We start from the raw sequence: 22,613 nt of genomic DNA, 5'->3' as shown, positions 1-22,613 counted from the left end.
TGTTTTGTCACTGTATGCTCCATTTTCATTTTTGTCATTTTGTATACCTGTATTTCACGTGTGGTGTTTGTGACATATATATATTGTATCATTTTATCAGGCACGTTCTTTTTCTTTTGTCTCATGATAGTCTGTGTTCCTGTACTGTGTCAGTAGTGTTCATGACACTTATGTGTCATATTACAATGTGTCATTTCATAATCTCTTTGTTTTTACATTTCTGACTTTATGTGGCGCATTTCTGAACAACCCACGGGAAAAAATGGCAGAACATCTTTCCTTTGGGAGATGTTAGGCGACGTTAGTGCAATTATCACTCTGTAATATGATAAGAGTGTAATTGGCGAAGATATGCTGGATACGTTAGAATCATTGTTGTCAAGAAAAGCACATATTCTATGCCACCTATCCAGGGATCCAAATAGGCGTAAAAGAGGTTCAATGAAGAGCAGCTTATATCCATTGATATCCATAGCCATTGATTCATACCCAGTACCACATAACTTGTGCTATATTTCCGGCGCTAACCCCACCCCCGGGGCCACCCAAAAGCTTCTAACAGTGCATCCACTCTCAAAAAACATGCACCCAGTCCACCACCAAGCTCGACGCGCAGCAAGAGCTCAGGCACTACACAAACGGTACAACCAGCACACGGAGGCTGTCTACGTAGATGCCGCGGCATACACCACTCAGCCAGCCTTTGCCATTTGCGCAATCGGTAACAATCTTTCACCTCTAGCAGCTGTATCGGTCCTAACGCACACCTCAGTAGAAGCCGAAGAAGCTGCAATTGCCCTTGCGATCTCCTCAACCACTGCCACACTCGTATTCAGTGACTCAAAAACCGCGATCAGAAACTTTGCAAAAGGACGGACGCATGCCGTCGCCCATAAAATTCTCAACTCCTCTCAGCCCCCCACTAGGCCCATTCAACTCATATGGGTCCCCGCGCACGCGGGCCATCCAGGCAACGAAGCCGCCCATGACACCGCTCGAGCGTACGTCAACCGAGCAGGGCAAACCGCCGAGCCAGGAAGCGCCCGTGACCGAATGGTCACATACCACGAAATTTCACTCCACTACAGAGAGCAACGACTCCACTATCCTCCGCCTCACAAATCACTCACTAAAATAGAGCAGGTGACGTGGCGCCAGCTACAATCTCGCACTTTTCTCTCCCCCGCCCTTCTAGCACTAATGCACCCAGGGCTGTTCTCTCCAGAGTGTACCTTGTGTGGAGCCCCAAGAGCTGATTTCCATCACATACTGTACATATGCTCTGAGTTCCAACCGCCATCAGAATGGCAACTCACTGACCTCGAGCGATGGGAGGTCGCGGTGTCCAGCTCCGACCCAGCTGTCCAAAAGCAGCTGGTGGGCTGGGCTTCGGAAGTCGCCGGACGTCACCGACTGCTGGCCACTTCACGAGACCAAGGGCCAACCCAGGAATAGCTTAAGATACGGCTCAATATTTATTAAAGTTTATCACCACCACCAGGAAGATGGCTAAGGAAGGGAGCTGTTCGCCCACGGGCAACGAGAACTCGCATGCGTCGTAGTTGACCGGAATTGGAGTCAAAGAGGCTCATCATACCTGCCAACTCTCCCAAATTTTTCGCAAATTTTGTGAATTTTGGCTTCCTTTATGATTTTACAAATGTTCCGTCAACTTTAAAAAAATATTTGTTGAGTCAGCTGGCGAAACATTTTCGCTCGTCGATCTCCGACAATGTCCTTGAAGAGAGAGAGAGAGAGGAAAGGGGAAGGGCAGGGAGGTTAACCAGAGGGGAAGATCCGGTTTGCTACCCTACGCTGGGGAGAGAGGGGAGGGGGAGGTAAAATGATAACAAAGTAGAGATAAAGAAAGAAAGTAGCATAGACATACATACAATTACAGTCGGTCACTGTCGCCGCATACTGTCACCGCAATAGCCCAGTAGCACTTGCAGCACTATAAACATCTGTTCAGGCTACAGCCTCTTGTCCAATTCTGTTGCCTTTAAAAACTGCAACAGTGCCCTCGTCGCCCTCTACTACGATGCCCCCCCCCCCCCCTTGTGATGGCGGCATTTTAAGATAAGTTCCTCTGTTAGAGGTCTTCCATTAAATCGCCCTATCGTGATTGCGAGGGATCGTCTCTGTAAATTACAGCGAGAAAAGTCGCAGAGAAGGTGTTGACAAGTCTCCTCGTTACCACAGTCATCACACGAGGCGTCGTCGGTCCATCCGATTCGGAATGCAAAGGACTTGGTGAAGGCCACTCCTAGCCATATTCGACAAAGCAGGTTAGCTTCGCGACGGCAGAGTCCAGCTGCAGTGCAAAGGCGTAGAGAGGAGTCAAGATTGTGGAGTCGGTTGTTTTGACACCTTCCTGCGTTCCACAAGGAGAACGTGATGTCACGGCTGAGCATTTGAAGTTTTCTGGCGGCGTCTGTCCGTGATAATGGTATCGGCTCCTCTTCGTCGCCTTGAAGAGCCGACCGAGCAGCGTTATCGGCGTGTTCGTTCCCTACGATGCCGCAGTGACTTGGAAGCCACTGAAATGTCACGTGGTGTGCTTTCTCAGTCAAGGTATGCATTATTTCTGTAATAGTCTTCTTTTTGAAACTGAAAGTAGGACAGATAGGCTTAGAGCAGTCATTTGCTGTCGAAAGCGTTCTCCAAGTTTCCTGCCGTCTTTGTGCTGTAAATGTGAATCGTCGTTTATAAAGTACGCATGTATCAAAGGTGCTTGCTGAAGGCAAGCTGTTTTTTTTTAAGCATGCACGCTATTCGTCTCCCTTTCCAGTTTTATGACTGAAGGATTTTACAAACTTTGAGATGCGCATGTTCGCAGGTCTGCGTGTATTGATGAGCGGCGCATACCGAGCTACGCATGCGCAGTGACACTTACCTTGTGGCATATGCCCAGTGTCACGTACCCAGTGACCCGAGTGGGCGTGAAATTATAACGCTTAGATTCATGAATACCGGAAAGTGCGTTAAGTAGCTTACGAATTCTGATCGCAATGAAAGCGTAGATGGCAGCATGTACGAGTACATACATCTGCTTATTTATCCGAGTCAGTAAAAAAAAAATTGTTGTTTTTTTTTATATAATTTGAAACTTCGCTTCCCTTACAACAGGTAATTTCCAAACGGTAGGAATTGGAGGGTCCTCAATTTCTCTCTCTCTCTCTCTCTCTCGTTCTTCTCCCTAAGATAAGATATCTGCACTTTTAATAACAAGGTTATGCTGAATAGGCAAATTCTGCCTGGCAAATGGTTTAGGTGCTTGACGGACACAGTTGTTGATAACAAATAGATTAAGCAATCGCGTAAGTAATAAAACGTTGTTGCTTTTAAAATTTCGCAATCGATGCACATGTTTGAATGGACATCCCCGCTTTTTGACAGTTCTTGTATAGATGCGCCTGTGCTGCGAAATATTTAACGCTGGGCGCGCTAATTTCGCGAGCTCACATCTCATAAAAGGCAGCCGATCGCGGGGAAAGCCGAAAGCTGCACTTTTTTTTTTTTCCCAGCCGAGAGCCGGAGCACAGCGTTATCATCATCATCATCATCAGACTGGTTACGCCCACTGCAGGGCAAAGGCCTCTGCCATACTTCTCCAACTGCCCCGGTCATGTACTAATTGTGGCCATGTTGACCCTCCAAACTTCCTGATCTCATCCGCCCACCTAACTTTCTGCCGCCCTCTGCTACGCTTGCCTTCCCTTGGAATCCATTCCGTAACTCTTAATGACCATCGGTTATCTTCCCTCCAGATTACATGTCCTGCCTATGCCCATTTCTTTTTCTTGATTTCAACTAAGATGTCATTAACTCGAGTTTGTTCCCTCACCCAATCTGCCCTTTTCTTATCCCTTAACGTTACACCTATCATTCTTCCTTCCATAGCTCGTTGCGTCGTCCTCAATTTAAGTAGAACCCTTTTCGTAAGCCTCCAGGTTTCTGCCCCGTACGTGAGTACTGGTAAGACACAGCTATTATGCACTTTTTTCAGCTCCACCCGAGTTCTAGACTTGCGTTATGTACGGAATCATCCGCGTCACTTATGTCTGTTTGTGTGTCTGCGTGGGAGAGCGGGGAGGGAGGGTACCTACGTGTAGGTATTCTCCCGCCTCCAAATACAAAATTAGACCTCTGAGCTTCAAATTATCAATTATCAAACTTCAATTTATCAAAAGGATAAATTGACATGTCTCCAAGAGAAAGAGAGGAGCTTTAGCGAGTGAAAAATAGAGCACTCGGCCTGAGTGATGTGGCGCCACTGTTTCCTGCTATTCCACGCTGGGAATACGGTTTGCGACAACAACAGAGCCAAAGTAGATAGATGAAGGTGGTACGGCGAGTATGATGGTGATAGCTGTCGCACAGTCTACCGTTTCACGGCACATCCATGTTGGGGGAGGGGAGTGCATGCTACGAGAGCGTGGCCAGGAAATTATCAAGTGCATGCGTGATTAGCATATTTGTTCTCGCCACAGGGGTGTTTGAGCGAGATAGGAGCTGCAGCATTGTGTCGGTGGTTTGGCGCTGCGAGCGATCCCGATGGGGTCGTCTCGCAGCACTCCCGTTCTTCTCGTTGATGAGGGTTGCAATGTGGGCTTGTTGGTAATGCATCTTCAAGGGGAGTACGGTAGCGCGATTCAAAGACGGGACAAAAGAAGACACAAAGGGACACACACAGCGCTATGTGTGTCCCTTTGTGTCTTCTTTTGTCCCGTCTTTGAATCGCGCTACCGTACTCCCCTCTCGTTAATGTTCGGAACTCCAAGACCGCGTTTGTAATCATGGCCATGTGCCTGGTTCTAGGCTTGCGCTACTCACTTCGTGCGTCGCCGAGTTGTCTTCAAGTTCCTAATGTATTGAACATAGCATACTGCGAAAAACTTAAAGAAAGAGGTATTTTACAGATCTGCTTCACAAGTGCGATTGCTGGCTCTACTTGTTAGCGCAAATTGTTTCCGCCGCACAGGCGCAAGACTATAGTTCCGACTAAAAAACTGGAACTGCCACCCGCTTGCTCCGAACGCTCCAAACTTGCCCTCTGTGCGCATGCTTACCGTTGCCGTTGTTGTTGTAGTGATGACGGTGGCGTCAACACATGGGTCATCCCACGACGAGAATTGGACCCACTGGAGGTGATGAAAAGTGTAAACAAATGACAAAGTAGCAAAAACACGCAATCAAAAAGGAGACCATGTATGCACAACTAAATTTTGATAGGGTTTATTCCATAAATGAAGGTTTCCTTTTTTTTGCTTCGTTTTGCGCTACCACGCTCACAAAACGACACCTGTGCACATAGTGTTTGCGTAGCTAGCATAGCCTTTTTTGGGGAAATTGCGGATACTTTGGGTTTGTGGACCTTTGTAGGTAAATTCTTCCCTCGTCTCGTTCCGGAAGTCTTCCATAATATTATTATCGCAATTTCGCCGGGATATCGAGGCGTTGAAAGCGATATATCAAGGCAGAAAAGACGGCAGGTCCAACGCACTTGTTGCAATCTACCTTAAGCGAAGCTTTGTTGACACGATTTAAATAAATGCTGCTCGAAGGTACTACATGATACGTGAAATTTTCGTTCATCTGCAATTACGAGACCAGAAACTGTACGCCTATCTTCTGCAAGAATCGTTGCGCTATCTTAGAAGTTTCTTGTCGTTTGACTGCGTGTTATGTTGTCGCACAATAATCCCGCAGTACCAGGTCCTGTTGAATGACTCTTTGATAGTTGAAAATGACATCTGTAAAGTGGAACATGAAAATCAGTTATGAAAAGTCCACTTCTATAATTGTGTCAAACAAGAAGACGCCATTTGTTTTCCCGTGCATTATGAACTACACAGAAATAAAACATTCCTGTAAATTAATATATTTAGGTGTTACGATTTCTCATGAGACGGACTGGAGTGATCAAGTACTTAATATTTGTGGGACAACTCAAAGAAAACTCGGATTCCGACGGCGAAAACTAGAAGATGCACCATCGGATGTCAAACTAAAAGCATGTATATCAATAGTAAGGCCACCTCTGGGATACCTAACTATAATTTGGCATCGAAATCATGAATATCTCGTTGACAAACTTGAACGTGTTCAGAGATTGGCAGTGATGTTTGTATTTTCCCATTACTTAAGAACGTAGTCCGCAACATAACTTCTTGCACGTGCAGAGCTACCAACTCTCTCTGTTCACAGAAAAATTGCTAGGCTTAAGTACCTTTGCCAGCTCTATCACAATAGATTCGATTTGGATTCCGTCTTGTGCTTGCGGCTGCGTGGTAGACGATCCTCGCGTACTAACCATTCCTTTGCTTTTATGTCCGACGTGCCAAGAGTTGACGTCTGTAAATATTCGTGTGTGCCTAAAACAATTATAGACTGGAATAACCTTGACCGATGCGTATTTTATAAAAATTGCTCACCAGAAAATTTTGGAAAGAGTTGGAACTGTGCTGTTCACTGATTGTACTCTTCCCACTATGCAAAAGTCCGAAAGAGCTAAGAGTATTTCAAAGTAAATAAATAAATATGGTAGAGGTATGCCGAAAGCCACCTAAAAGAGCCTGCAGATCAAAACGTCATGTATATAAGGTTATTTCAGATGCTCAAGAAAACGTTGACTACGCAGACGACTACACCATCACTATAAAAACTCGAGTTTTATATGAGCCCTCGTCAAGATTGTACACAAGGCGCTGCTTGTTCGTGTTACTTAGACTTGATTGGGCCCCGGCAATGTCACAAGGATTCTTTAAAAGCAACTAACGCCTGCCAATAAGCAGATAAAAAATAGCAGTGAAACTATAAATAGAGTTTACATTCTTGCTTTATTTTTTCTTTGCTTGCACGTATTTCGGCAGCGCTGGAGGATCTGCCCAAGGCTGCACGCCAGCAACTGACCTCAATCAAGGTCGGATTGAAAAAAAAATGAGGGGTTAATAAACGTCTCCGCCACCTTCTCCCATTCCGTCGCAGCCATAGTTGCACATCTGGCGTTTGTACAGATTCCTCGGCGTATATAAAACCAACCTTAGACAGCAAAACTGGTTGTCGGTTGGGTTGGTTTATTGACACCGTTGTAGATCGTGGAATAAAAGAGAGAGAGGGGAGAGATTTCATTTAAAGTATAAGGCCAAGCGGCTGGTCTCGGCTTGTGCCCTGTAACCTGTCCCTCAGGCTGAAAACTGAGAAAATAAGACAGAGAGAGGGTTTTGGGATGATGATTAGAATGACACATATGCTTTGGTACGATCTTCGTTTGTGTTTCTGTTTTTGTGGCTGCGTTTCCCAAATGCCGTTCTTGGATTGTGACCCTCACTTCCGCGTGCAGAATAACACTTGTATTTTGTGAACAAGGTATTGTTTTTTCTGTGTTGACTGTGGAAATAATGTCACTTTTTCTTGCCTAGTCACTGATTCTATCGTGACCATCGTAATGACCACAATTATTCTGTCAGAGAATCGGGAGGTGTTGCGGACGCCACCCATACGCAATAGTCTTTTTCTTTAGAAACACTTAACATAAAAAAAGTTCGGCAGCATGTTACACTCCTGCAACACGGGAAAGCGAAAGCCTGCTATACACTTGGCAATGCGCTGTCTCGCATCGTCGCGTTGCTGCTTTCGCAGTTCGGCTTCTTCGGCTCGTCTTCGACGCTTAGCTGCTGCTATGCGCGCTCGTATCACGGGATCAGACGCGCCAACGACGTTTCTCTTCGAATTTGTGTTGTATCCTATCAGCAGGGATTGAAACGAATGTAGTTCTGAGTATGGTATGGGTGATGTCAATGAACGCATGCACTGTTCGCCGCACTTTGGTGAGCGCTTGTAGCCTCAGCCTTACGGAGGTATGAGCCATTGCTTACGGGGGTCTGAGCCATTGAGAAGGTCACGTAGTTTTGTTGCACCCCTCGACTAGACGCTGCGTTTCTAGAATCGCGCGAACGACTGACGTCGCTTGCACGATTCCAATGAATGTATCCACTGTACGCTTCACTTTGCTGAGTGCTTGTAGCCTCTGCATTGCTAGAGGTATTAGCCATTGCATTTTTTGCTTGCTCAGGAGGGTATGAGCCCTTGCTGATGATGATAGTTTTTGTACCATTGGGCCAGACGACACGCTTCCTTTTTTCTTTTTTTTTTTTTTTTGAGGCCACCGGGGTATGATCACTTAAGGCTTTCACCTTAATATGATAGTGCTGGTCGTTAACAAAGCAGCTTATTTGAGTCATGAGTGCAGTTCTGTGTTGCGCCGAAGCTGTATCATACCCTGTACTGTTAAAGTAGCCCATATCGGGTAGTGCCAGGGGTCCCAATGAAGTCCTCCGACCGCAAATTACATGCAGGCAACTCACATAGACGCACATAAACGCCGTGTGGTGTTTTTGTGTGCCTGTGTCAGTCTCTTTAGTGCAATTTTCGCGCTCGTTATACCATGTGAAATCCTTTTGTTAAATCGTATGACATCGTGTTATATTGAGCCATAAGACATCCTGTTATATTAATTGTATTAAGCACGAACAATTAGATTATCTTCTTTCATACGCTAATTACCATTGATTAAGTTCATTTTCCTCTAAACATTTGAGATACCATGACTATTTTCAAGACAGCTACAAGTTAGCAGGGAGATGGAGTCCTGTAGAAAATAGCATTAGTAAAACAAGTAAAGTCGCTAGAGCCAACGCTTTAGGAGCAGGGAACTTGTCCTTTTGTCTACTCGTCGAAACGTTGGCTGCCGCAATATTGTTTGCTGTATCACTGTCCCATTTGAACTACTTATTGTAATAAAGTGCTTTGGCTGATACTGTCTATTTTTTTCATATATATCTTCACTCACTTAATCTTCTAACATAAAAAGACGCTATCTGATGGTTGGGCCTCGGCAAAGAGTCGGGACCACTACTTGTCGCAGCTATCCGGTGTTCCGAAAAAACTTGAGCCCCCGGGTATTTCTGATATCCAGAATGTCTGTCTCCAGCTATCCCCCAACCGCAGACCTCCACGTATCCTTCGCGTAAGCTAGCGATAATGTCAGTCATCGTCTCCTTTCCTTGTGCCTTGTCTCTCCAACACTTTCTCTTGCATGGCGAGTCCCGTCAGGCCATTGCAAGATTACAGCACGTGCACGAGGAGATAGGGGCTCTTTGTCGCTGCTAGCTCCAAATGCTGGCACTCCTACTGTTGGCAGAAACAGACGCCTTTCAAGCATGTCTTGACTTGATGGCTCGCATAGGAGATGTCGGAGAGGGCTTCGCACGCATTCGCCTTAGTTTGAACGGTGGTCTCTCGCGAGGGTGCACGAAGAAGTGGACCAGGGAACAAAGAGCTCATGTAAGTAACTGCCCACATTACAAGTTATGTCAACCAGCCTACCCTGCAGGGGGTAAATGGAGAATTGTTAGCGTTCTGTCACTAATAACAACATGGTGCTCATTGAGACGAAGCCTCGAGATTCCAGAACAACGCTTCCCCACGAATCTTTTGCGATGCCTTGGAAGCCTTAATACAAGAACTTTCAGTTTCAGGATCAGTTTTGACTGCTAGAAAGAATTACGACTGTTTGCAATCGACAAGTGGCATGTTGCAACAGAAACTTCATATATAAATTATAAAATGGACGATGGTACGGTAATTAACTCGCCCACACTAAAGTGCGCGCCTTCAGAAGCAGTGCTATGAACCTGTCGCAGGAAAAAACCCGCGAACGAGAGCCAAGAAAAATAATAAGAGCGAGAACTATTTTGCCCAAATGACACATTACGATGATCATCCCACTAGGTTCTTCAATCGTTGAGCTTGTAGAGCGTGCCATCGCTGATAAGACGAGCTGAGCTCTATTGTCAAATTCACGCATTGTCTTTGGAATCTTTTTATCGCAGACAGCTCTTCTGAAGTCGTTGGTGTTGTACGGGACTGACAATACGGATAGTACTGATAATACATGCTGATAACACTCAACGGAAATGCGGTGCTATAATGTGCGCATGTGCCACCTGCATAGAGCATCAGCAGTACATGACTTTGTTGAAAGTTTTCTTACCGCTTGAAAAAATTTAACGGGTTCTCATAATAACATTCTTGAAGCTCGTTTGATTAGAATTCCTTTATTATTTCAAAACGTTAGAAAGCACGGAAACCCTGGACATGCGTCGAGTGATCTTTTGAGCCGAGGCTGGACCATGTCCGAGCTAGAAGCTCACTTGGCATGGTAAATTCATCGTATGGCAAAACTACCACTCATTTGGCATTTAATTTTGACCATGTGAACTTTTTGCTACATTTCAAGAAAACATTAACGCATAGGAAATGAAAATTACTCATTGTGAACGTGGAGTGTTACTGGCTCTCTAGTGATGTTCCGCCTACAAATCCGACAGTACCTGGAACATTCTCGAATTTTTTTCCATTGATCTGCACGGAACTGCGTTTGTGATAAACGAAGAAGAGTGTGGGATGGAGCTGTAGATGTCTGCAAGGGACGTATAGGAAGCTGCGTTCTACAAAAGTAAAACAATTTTAAGGCCAACTTTCTCTGGCGTGCTGTTCGGGACAAGACCTCTCTAGTGCATACCTTAACATCATTAGAAACTCAGGGACAAACATACAGTATATAAGAACTGTCTTGATTTCTTAAGCGATATAAATTGCTTAATGACAATGAAGCAAAAGTGTGAACGTGTAGCTACTAACTATAACTGCTGAACTACAAGTGCTAATGTATTGCAGACACTATAGACATAGGTTGCTACGCTAGCACAGAACAAAGCTGAAACAAAATTAACGATGAGCAGTTGCTACAGCAGGTTTCCTCAATGAATCAGAGTCTAATTGTTAGATAGTCTAAGAAGAGGAACACGTCTGCACTAGATTATTCTTATCACAAACAGCGTCCCGCTTGATGAGCTTCACGTCTTCCCTTTAAACATCAGAGCTTCCGTATCGTATTTCGAGTGAGTTTGCCTCCGTGACTTTCTCATGATCTAAACAAACATGGCTATCTTAATCATAAACCAAATCGTATACGCACAAAATGAGCGCCACTTTAATGCACAGGTCCGCCGCCTGTTAGAAGCAGGTTATCCTAGCGTAGCCGTGGCCACTGCAGCTGAACGCCTAAAGAAGTCGATTTCGAGGGAGACGGACATTACTATAGAAAGCAGTAATAGCACGAGAAAAGTAGTGGCCATTCCTTACATTCATTCAGTATCGCACAGGCTTAAAAAAGTTGCACATAGATGTGGCGTTAATGTTGTTTTTACTGCTCCCAATAAGCTAGATAAGACATGCGCTGCCGTGCAGAGGAAAAAAGAGCAGGTTAAAGGTAAAAAAGAACAGATATTTGTCCAGTGAAGCACATTAAGAAGAATAATTTTACTGACTGTCGTATAGATGTGGTATGTAATGTTCCCTTTAGCTGTGGCCATTTCTACGTAGGGCAAACGGTGGGGTGTATCAGAGGCTAATAGAACATAAAAGGTCGTTTGCCGGTGGATCGCCTTCTAATCTTTCCTTACTTTGCCGAGACTGCCAAGATTGTAACTACACGCCTGAGTTAGATGAATGCGCGATATTCTACAGGCATGGGAATGAAGATACGCATCTTATGGTCGAGGCATTGCATATCAATAATGGTGGAAGGTCGTGCGTGAGTCAGCCTTCGATTACCTTACATAAGGAAGAGATGAAATGCGTCAACAGTTACCGCTCACGTAGACCGGCACGTGTACCAGATTTACACGTGGTGCTACCATTCCAGAGCATGCGCAGATGAGTTTTGTCTCTCCTTTCTTTTTTTTCGCCTCAGTGATTCCTTCAGTTGATAGTCGGCGTTCGTGTTGTCCACTTCTCTTCTGTCCGTGTCCGAACGCCTCGCCCCTTCTTTGCATTAGGAATCCTTACCAACTAGCTCAGCTTTCTGTTGTTATAAGCATGTCTGCACTACATTGACTTTAGCACAAACAGTGGCACACTTGATGCGCCTGGCATTCCTTATACAAGCATTATAGCTGGCATATCGTACTTCGGGTGAGTGCATCTGCCTTACTCGCTCACGAACCTCAAGGTGTTTGTACTAAACTGGCATTACCGCGAACGATGACTGACTTGGTAAGCTGTCGATATTGACATATTTCATCAGTCGTACTGTAATTTGGGCGAGTTCACTAACTATGCAGACATTTGTTTTCGTACCCGCGACGCATATACCTATGAAGCTGTGACAAATGGCTTGAGCAATGAATCTGCAGCAATGTCTCTGAAGTAAGCTGAAGCCACAGGAGGGGATTTCGTACCGCAACAAGTGTCGACCCGCGTTTCGGGTATTACAGACTTCCAAGCTACTCGATGAGTTCTGCGAGAACCCGCGAGATGGTGGTGCTTGCATTCACAAAAATGTGCATTACAGCCCGCATTCCTGTAGTTTATGTCCGTGCTTAGGTACCGTAGTGCTGTGTAAACCAGCCAAACGGGCAAACGAATGCGGAATACTTTCCTGGGAACCGATATAGTTTTTTTTAATACACTACAATATCAGACAGACGACACACCAACAGCGCCAATTTACTTCACTGAAACCCTACAGCATTACAGACATAGCAGAAGACACTTCCCCCACCCCGCCATTCCAACAGCCCTATTCGTTTCTCGGTCCCTTTGCCCCACACCATGGCATACAATAACCCCTCATGCTGCCCCTTCCGTTCACGAGCAAAGCGCGCAGCATATCACTGCACCTGGGAGTATCCACTCCCTTCGAGCTACCCCCCTCTCCTTGACCCTCATCTCCATCGTTGAATACTGCGCCAGTCAACTCAGACCCACAGGAGCAGCAACGGCTAATTCAGCGGGAATGTGGAGTGTCGCGAGCCAATGGGGCCCTGTACTGCAAAGCAGATGCCTCACTTAATACAAATAAAAGCGCTCTCTCTCTCGCTCTCTACACAGCGTGTCACAATGGCTAATTATATCCTCATGATCATCAGGCGAGAAATGGGACCACAAACCTTCGTGATCAAGCAAGAAACCGACGGCTGGCAGGGGACTCACGCCGTATACCGGGATATAGTGCGCAAATAGGAAATTTTGCTTTAAAAAGGGAGAGGCAGTTTCGTTGTAGCGGCTGTTAAACTTCCTTGTTTCTTAGTTTAGCGGATTTTTGTATGACTTTATTCACGGTGTGAGCACGTTACCCAGACAACATTTCCTTTTTCCATCTATCTCTTCCTCATCTCGCTCATTCTCGAGAAAGAATTTCCTCTAGCTTACTATTCCGTGCACGCAGGCGAAACTAAATGATGTTCGCAACCACAGCTGTTGGACAAAGCCGAGCGACGGCAGTATTTATTACCCTTCCAGCGTAGTCGTATACGGGAAGCCTCGCTCGCGCTTGGCGCATTTGGAAACAGAGTTGTTCATTACGCCCCACGCTCCGCCATCCGTCGGTTCCAAGACGCAACTTCGCCTCAGAAACGTTGTGGAAAATAACCAACAGGTGCGTACCCGCCTTTTTAAGCCATATTTTGCCACGTACATATTGCCGTTCATATGGCGAGAGCTGTTGTGAGTGAGCGCTCGAAATGACGTGGTGAGCAACGACAGCTGCGCGCAAGTCCGCGGAGACGTCGGGGCCGGGGAATGACAGCCGGAGCCTCGAATGACAGCCGGAGCCTGGAACCTTGTTGAGAAGGAAATTGCTGTCCACGTGGATGAGTCAGATGTGCGGCATTTCGATTTCGCATTCCCGGACACCGTACAACCGCGGGACGTCTGCCGGACCGCGTGAGGCCTCGTCACTCGCCTTGGTAGAGTCGGTGCGACGACGCTGTGGGCTCGGTCGTCCGGTGTCACCAATTTGTGGGGAGCGGAGCACAGAGGTAGCCGCCGTAGCCACGGTTTACTTAAGTTGGCCGGCCATGGTGTCGCGGGATCTCGGGAGCGGCCGACACCGCGGCCGCCCAGGTCGAGTGCATCTAGCATGTGATGATGATGATGATGATGACCATGCCCTTTATGAGTTTGGCGCAAACCCATTCACGGGAATTGGCCACGAGTCGGGCACACTTTGCTTATGTGTTCAGGTAATGAATTGAAAGACCTAAAATCTTGTTATATAAATTGAAGCGAGGAAAGTTCAAAACGGTTCAGTAGACTGTCATTCAATCAAGAGAAAAAAATATATATATTATATAAATGAGCCAATAAAGGAGGAATGAAAAGAATTATACGCGGTCAACAATGAAATCGGTTTGATTCCATAACGAATCTTTGTAAGGCGATGCACTCATTCCCATGTGAGTGCCCAAGCACAGACGCTCCGAAAGGCAGCACTACCGGAGTGTTCCATGGCAGGCATGTTCTCTTCTCGCGCCACATGCGCGCGAGCCCTCTTCCTCTTCGCCAGGTTTGGAGGCGATATCCGCGCCGCTACAAAAGCACGCTTTTGGCTTGCAACGTGGTGTCGACTGTTGCGAAATCGCAGTATAAGGTTACGCGCGGGGTTTTTAATCTGCATTTTATCACTGTCTCCTAAAGTGATTGCATTGTGGTTTCTAAAATGACATCAAGATTATAATAGGGCTGATCAAGTGCGGCAAAATCTCAGTTACAGGGTGTAAGGTACACAAAACAGAAGCACCCCCTTACATGAATTTGCAGTAATAAAGTAGTCTGTCAAAATTCTATGTCACATACCGAGGGCTCCAAGTCGATGTGAAAGATATTCATTGAAGAGCGCAACGTGCCGAATGCCACAGAGCCAGTTCCGCATCCCCCAGTGACTTTTGTCAGCGTAAAAGAGGTTCGTTGAAGAGTAGCACCTAGTTACACATACCTTATACTCGCTGACGTTGGGCGAAACGTTGGCTCTTGAACATTCGACCATGGTGACCCACTCACCCAGATTACGGGAAGATAGATAGATAGATAGATAGATAGATAGATAGATAGATAGATAGATAGATAGATAGATAGATAGATAGATAGATAGATAGATAGATAGATAGATAGATAGATAGATAGATAGATAGATAGATAGATAGATAGATAGATAGATAGATAGATAGATAGATAGATAGATAGATAGATAGATAGATAGATAGATAGATAGATAGATAGATAGATAGATAGATAGATAGGACAGACCGACAGACAGATCCCGGAAAGTGCGTGGAGTATTCTAAGAGTTCTCGTCACATTGATGAATATGTGTCAGGAGAAGGTGGCGCGTCGAGACGCCTGCCACTCCTCCGTTCCTGGCTGTTCCTGATTAAATTAATTGTTTGTAGTAGGAAAGCTAAGCGAGTCATGAATAGCCTTTGACAATTGAAGTCATGTTAAATACCCCCTACATCCCGTAATGCTACTCGGCCCAGAACCTTTATTTAACACCAACGCAGACCTAAGTTTCCTGAAAGATGTTGTCCTGCATGTTTTTAGCCCCACATGTTCGTAGCGTGTCCTCCCTTCAGAGGATGCAGCTGTGATAGCTCTTCGGTATAGCACATGCCTCTAGGCCCTTGTGTTTCAAGGGCTCTGGCGAGGCAGCAGTGCTCCAAGTAATTTTACCATCTTATATATTTTATATTTTGCATCATTCTTCTACGATGAATTTTAATGTTCATGTATGCGTCATTAGTCATCGCCATAATATTATAGCACGTAGATTTTACGCACTTTACAGCGACTATTTTAAGGCCACCTTACAGCCAAGTCACATCTTCGCCACAGAACTCAGCATAACACCGCGAAATCACTAACACTATCTTGGCGCTCTTTGGCCATATCTGGCCCTTGCGCCACTAAACCACACACATTGATTCATTTTAAATACTTGCCCGCAAAACCTAATTCTTGTCCAGTTCTCGATGTCGTCATCGTCATCACCATTCCACTTTATGAAGAAACTCCTAGGTTTGTAATATGCAGAATGGAGTGCAAAACTTTACCTGTTCGGAGAGCCAAGGCAGAACTTAGCCCATGGCGGCTGCCCACATAGCTGACCACAGCCTACCATGTTTAGTAGTGCCTGCTAATAGCCACCAATGGCTGGACGCATCGTAAGACGAAGTGTACAGACCCTACCCTTGCTCCGTCTTGCCGTATAGTTCCTTTTCTCTTAAATATGTGTCCCTGATAAGTGACATGCTTACGCTGCGTGTAACTATGTATTTATCCTACACCAGCTAAAATGATGCGCTCAGGTGGAGCACTTCCGAGACGGCGCTGCAAAGCTAAATCAGCCTGTAGCTACAGAAACATCCGTCCTGCTTCCTTCACTGAGCTATGCCGTAACATCTGCGCTCCGCACGCTAATTTGGGCGTTGTTTTGCGCGCTACGAATACACTGAGAGGAGCGCAGTCTGCGCCTGTATTTCGGAGGCTACTGCAGGCGATGCTGTAGCGGACGAAGTATTCGCCAGAAAAAAAGCGTGTCCTTGAGATGGTGGTGTATCCTCCTTGTAAACACGCTGATGTTGCAGGAAATGAGTTTGCAATCCTTGGAATCACTAATGTTTGCGTTTCTTCTGTCTTTCATTGTGTCCGACGGGCTTCCCGAATGGCTCAGCAAGAGGAATTTGCGTAGCTAATCGAATAGCAGACGTGAGATTTCTTTGCCAACTGCAATGGGCCCTTCTAGAAACACAGGGTGTCTGTTTTCCCACACTTACGTGGAAAGCCTCTCTTGTCCTATAGTTCTCGCGAAGTGTTTCCGTTTCAGCGCAACAGCACAAGCGCAGCCATTCACGCCGTGTAGATGAAACCGATAGACAGACCGAAAACCAGTCATCGGATTCGTGTAAATGCTGGCGGGTCGGGCATGGTCAGTGGTAAACAAGCGCGCCTTCGTATCAAGAATCTCTCTTTCCTCGCTCCTGCCCATAACACATTTTCTCCACTGGCGTGCCACTGCACCAAATTACCAGGCCCGGTGAACGCACTTTCTGACACGGCTCAAGGATCAAGGACGCCAGACAGAGGAGCTCCCCGAAGCTGAATTCTCGTCGCAACCTCCTCCCCACCGCCAGCTCCCTGCCCCCGCTGTGAGCTTGGTGTAGCCTCTGGATGTTGCCCGAACCGGTTATGATTGGCCAGTCACGCCATGCAGTCAGCTGCTGTGCCGCACATTTGGGCAGACGCGTTTTCTCTGCACCTTTGCGGCGTTTTGCTCTTGGCTCTGTGTTACCTGAAGGGGGCCGGCCAAGCCCTGGGGTGGCAGCCTTCTTATACCTACATTTGACGCTGACCTCCAAACGCTGGAATAGGACGAAAAGGATGTGCACACACATGTGACAGGCAGGCACTGGCCAAGTGTTTTATTTCCGGAATTAACACAACACAAAAGTCCATAAACCTCTGCGTGTCAAATTCTATGGGCCTTACCTCCTTTTTATAACGACGTAGTGTGAACTATAACTAGCCCGAACAGCGATTCCTATCGAATGCGTTGCATCTGCATCTTCTTACAATGTCGTGTCAGAGAGTTACCTTACTACATCTATAAAGCAAAGCTTTCTTTGCCCCTTTCCCGTGTCAGGGCGTTCGCCTTCGTTTCCCCGCTGGATATATATATATATATATATATATATATATATATATATATATATATATATATATATATATGTGTGTGTGTGTGTGTGTGTGTGTGTGTGTGTGTGTGTGTGTGTGTACGGACAGATATAGGCAACTCAGGCCCACTGGGTTTGTGCCCGAGTAGATAAATTGCTGCTGGCTGCTGTGTATGTTCCCGAACAGAAAACTTCGGCACTGGTTATGGGCCACTAGCCATGCGCCCGTTCTTAACCATTCCGAAACAATGGCTGAGCTACTGTGATACAAAGGGTACGATGCAAGTATTTAGATGTGCGGTTTACTTGTCTGTGCATGTACATCTCGTCAACATTCTTTCCTGGACAAGCATTATTAGCCGCCTTCATCCTCGTCACAAACAGCTCGCAGCTACATGTGACACCGCTATTGCTGCTATCTTGCTAACACAAACAAACTTCGTGTCATTTAGTTTCCAACCCGGCTTCGGACCTCTGAAATCTTTCTTTTTATTTTGCATTAATTTTCCACCCTTCTTATTTCTATTAACTTTTATCCGGATAGTTTTAGGGACGGCTCGGCCATGCGAACCACGCAGCTGTTCATGTTATAGGCAAAAAGAATAATACCGCGTAGTGCCGGAAAATTGGGGCATGTGATCCAATTATAGCACAATCAGCTGTCCGAAAAAAAAAAAGTTCGTGTTGCTTTCTCCACGAGCATGAAGCCCACGATACCAAAAAAAGAAGAAAAGAACGACCGACTGTCACTCCGTTTCATGAAAAGATACGCAAGTGCTCGGCCGCCAGCGACGGGTCTCTCTCCACTCGGTCGCATTTCTGCATATCTTTGTTATCTCTTTTTGTTAATCTCCCTTAGTTGGCCTATCGCACTTTCCTCCTCCCTTCTCCCGTTCAGTCTGTTGCCCGTTTGTCTCGTGCTGCCAAGAGCGGCCACGCGACGCTCCCGGCGCTTGTATTCCGCCCGCACTCAAGGATAACTGTACGCGTGCCTTTCTCGCGCACACTCTCGCTTTGTCGCTGCATCCCCTTTCCCTCCGACCGCTCAGCGCACGACCCGAAGGACGCTGTTGTGCGCGAGACGCGAGCCGCATTCGACGCGTGAGGCAAGACGGCGATCGCGTAGCACTCGCCACACCGCGGGCGCCTGTGGCGCGCAGTTACGAAAAATCGTTTACGCCGACGTTGCGTCTCCTCCGGGATATCACCCGTCTATCGCTGCACTCGCTGTCACTTCCGCTAGAGCTCCCCCTTGTGAGATACCACCGATGTGAGCAGTAAAGCTTTGTGGAGGGGCCCCTTAAAGCCTGTTGTGTGTTCGCGTCCCAGCGTATACATCTCGTCTCTTATCGGCCCACACCCGAGGAAGAAGAGGCACGAGGATTTTCACGGTCAGTGTAACCTCCTTCTTTTTTTTTTATATACTTACATTTTTTGTTCACCACAATGCGCACTTAAGCGCACTGTGGCACCACGCACGACCTTAGTGGTTTTACTGGTCGGAGCGTGTTGCGAAGCTGCGTGGAACTCCGATGCGCCCAACTGGTCTTCCACCGAGCGTGTGCGCTATGCTTCTCTGCTGTAGTAAACACATCGGCGGCGGCGCGATTGTGTCAGAAGCTATTTTAGGCGTTATATTTCACTCGAGCTAGTGCCATGTGAGAACGCATCTAACACGCGATAGCTCAACAAAGTGCCGCGAAATGTTGCCACCATCACTGTTGTTCCCGTGTATAATACTCCCTGTATTGGAGTTAGAGTAAACACTCCCGCGTACACGGGGGTGAGGGGGGGGGGGCGCCAAATAACAGCACACACGACAGGACACACGTTATTTGCGTGTTTAATACCTTCTCTTGCCTGTGATTTTGCTTTGAGATTTTTTTTTTCAGTAACGTTGTGCGGTGGTATGCTCTTCAACACGAGGGCCACCCAGCACCAATCACCAAACAGTGCTTGAACCTTCCCATCTGTTTGAATCTTTACTCAACTATTCATTAGGTGTTTCCTCACAAGTGGTTACATCGTTTTCCCCTACGCTCTGTTGACCACCGTATTAAGAAGTGCGCCCTGAGGGGAAGCCCTTCCTTGACTTTGTCAAGATAACGTGTGTCCCGGCGCGAAAGCGCCCTAGAATTTTAGGAAATTGTCATGGGTGAGTTGCCGTCCGTAACGAACTTTAGTGTCACGCCTGGGGGTATGCTACCTACGCGAAGAGAATGAACGGGAGACGCCACATGCAAATACACAATCACAACTTATACCGGAAATCAAGAAAGTACAGGCCAGAAACATGACGCAAATAGTTCACAGGGGGGCAAAAAGCATCTGATGTGGCATAACAGGACATGGTGCATGATGAAACAATGTGAGACTTTAGCAGAGGGCTCGCAGGTTCAACTTAGTCCGTTATCCGATGTCGTGCGGCGATGTCAGTTCAGCAGTGAAGTCTCTTGATGCTGTGGCTCCGGTGTTGCTAGCGGCTTGGTCGCTCCTAATTATCGCCGGCGGCGGCAGCAGCGACCGATGGAGTTGGCGATTACGGCACCTGGCCTGGCGCAGTGTGACGGGTGGGCTTCGTTGCTGTGGGCCTCTTAGTGCCCTCCCGATCCGAAGTTGAATGCGTCACTCCTCCAACTGTCATCCTCAGACCGGCGGTCATTCGACACCCGGCCGGTTTGCGGTGTTTCCTGCTTTCGCCTGTTTCTCCTCTAGACGCCCTTCTCCGAACAACCTTTCTTTTAGTCTGTATTTTTTTTTAGGTTCGCCTGTCTGGGGACCGTCTTCATAATTCCGTCGTGTGGTCCGATGTCACTGTCTGGCTGATGCTTTGCGGGGCAGTATTTGGTGTCTTGCGGTGAAGTATTCCAGTCGCGACAACGTCAAGCGTCATCTTGACCAAATCAAGCATGAGCTTCAGGGCAAGGCCCATTTCTGAATGCGAAAATGAGACACTCCTTTTGTTGGGCCACGTGTATTGCTCTACTTGGCTGGTAGCGGTCTACCGAAGTTAGCCGATGTAATCCCTCAGATAGGCCATCTCTACGGTGCTACTCTTTTGTACCTCGTCCAACGCAAACGCAAACTACAACCTTGGCTATCTTGCTCTTGTTCTACTGCTATTAGTTTTGTTCATGGCATTTCGGTCACTTTTCTTACAATGAGTGAAAAGACACGCAAAATTTTCAGACGGCCACGCTTTTCCAATAATCTCCTGGCAATTTTTTATCCAGCTGGTTGTTGATGCATCTACTGGTCTTATGTTTCCGTCCGACGCCCGTTTGGCCGCCATCATCATCATCGTCATCACGATTCTCTGTGAGCGCTTGCTGCTTTGACGTTAAATATTTCAAAGCTGTAGACGTCTGTTTCGACAGCTGCTCGCCTTCGGGAACGCTGATGAAAGTCGAGAGAACGAGCGAAGCTCCAACAAGTTGGTATAATATAAAGGCGCACGGTTGTACAACGGCAAGTGCATGGTTGCGCAGTTCCTTGCAAGGCAGCGCCGACGTCCTCCGACAGAAGATCTCGCTTTCGAGTTACGTGACGTCGCAGAACACGATCCTTCTGGAGCGGCGGCCGCCGCCAGAAATCCCATGGCGGCGGATCGCTGGCGCGTCACAACCGCGTCTTGCAAGGCCTATGCTGTCGCCAGGCTGGAGGCACTCACGCCTGGAACAGCCCGGTACGCCTTCGGACAAGGCGAAAAGCTTCAATGTTTTCAAGAAGCAATGAAAAGACAGCGCGCTGGATGCGCGGACAAAAACCCGGCAGGCGATGACACATGCGCGCCACTGCCGTCGTCGTCTGCGGCTGAATCACCGAAGCTTTTGTTTCGGAACTGTCCATTGCCATTAACCAGTCGCCTTCGCTAATAGCATGTGAAGTGTCGAGATTGGTTAGGAGTTTCTCTCACGGACAATTCCAGCCTAAGATGTCTCTCTGAATACCGGTCCTTGTTCCTTCTCGGCGTTTTTTGCGTTGATGTTTCTTTTTGAGCACGAAAGCATACCAACTAGCCCGCATTTCAGTCTGACGCAGCGCGAACGCACGCATGCTTTGGAGTGGTTCCGGGCGCCTCCGCCATGCTGCGAGCGTGACCAAAGAGACGCATCCGAGAGCGCCAACAACACAGACGAGTGTGGCTAGCACCGTTTTCATCTCGTTGAAGTAGGACCGGCACCGCCTTAAATACGTTCGGTCTTCGCGTCCACTCTTTTGCGCAGCAAAATCGGGCAGAGAGTGATGCCACACGGGTCAGGCTGGTGTATTCAAGGTGTTCGACGAAGAAGAGTCAGGCCCAGGAAAAGTTTAGGACGACACATATCTTCTCACATATTAACCAAACAACGAACTTTACGTTTCGATGCCTGCACTGCTACCTTGGGCCGCATTCACAAAGTTTTCCGTGCGTAAGCGCTCTTTACCGATGGCATGTCATCCTCACCGATGATGTGTTCAGCGTCGGTATTGGCTGAAATTTTTTCTTACGAAACAATTCTATCGTAAGACCTTTTTTTTCTAAACACATGTCCTTGTTTAGAAAGCGAAATAAGGTTCACGCACGAGCACGAAAACGTCAAATTCGTCCTTGTCTTGGTCAGTGACAACATTTTGTAAATTTCTGTGTCAGTTTAGGTTGCCCTTTCCAGTAGAAACGGGAACCGACCTTGAAGAATCATTGATTTGAGTGATTCGGACTGCTTTGCGCGGACTCGGTTTCCTGAAGAAATGGGGGGAGTGCTCCTCTCCTTAAAGCGAGTCGGGAGGTGCCAGTGTGGCGAACAAAGAGGGGGCAGAACCGAGCGCGCACCAAAGTTGTCGGCACCGAGTCCCGATAAAGGTAGTGGTACGTGACTGGCACGAGGCGAGACCGGCAGCAGCCAGCACGTCGGTGTTTATCAGCCTCCTGGCGCAGAAACGTGGTAGTGATCTGTGCTATAAGCAACGTTTGGCTTAGCACAACAGGAACGACATATGAGTGCCCGTGACATAGTTGCAAAGAATTCTTCGCCATTTTCTACGAAGGGATGC

General features: G+C 47.1%; 1 protein-coding gene across 8 annotated transcripts in view; it reads left to right on the top strand.

Moving 5' to 3' along the window:
* LOC126533843 (ATP-binding cassette subfamily G member 4-like) overlaps positions 1–22,613 on the top strand; it is a 105,473-nt gene that overhangs the window by 5,085 nt on the left and 77,775 nt on the right. For 2 of the 8 annotated variants that reach the window (XM_055072441.2, XM_055072434.2), the window contains exon 1: positions 17,905–18,970. The exons of 1 other annotated variant lie outside the window; for it this stretch is intronic. The gene's annotated coding sequence lies outside the window, so the exon portion shown is untranslated. Of the gene's footprint in view, positions 1–2,550; positions 2,575–9,190; positions 9,349–13,402; positions 13,508–17,902; positions 18,971–22,613 lie in introns of those variants that run through there. 5 more of the 8 variants (XM_055072439.2, XM_055072435.2, XM_055072438.2 and 2 more) reach the window with 5 other exon arrangements.

The sequence above is a fragment of the Dermacentor andersoni genome, chromosome 7 (assembly GCF_023375885.2).
Source record: "Dermacentor andersoni chromosome 7, qqDerAnde1_hic_scaffold, whole genome shotgun sequence".
NCBI classification, from domain to species: Eukaryota; Metazoa; Arthropoda; class Arachnida; order Ixodida; family Ixodidae; genus Dermacentor; species Dermacentor andersoni.
Note: the sequence above shows the minus strand (reverse complement) of the source record. Positions and strands in the feature narration are given on the sequence as shown.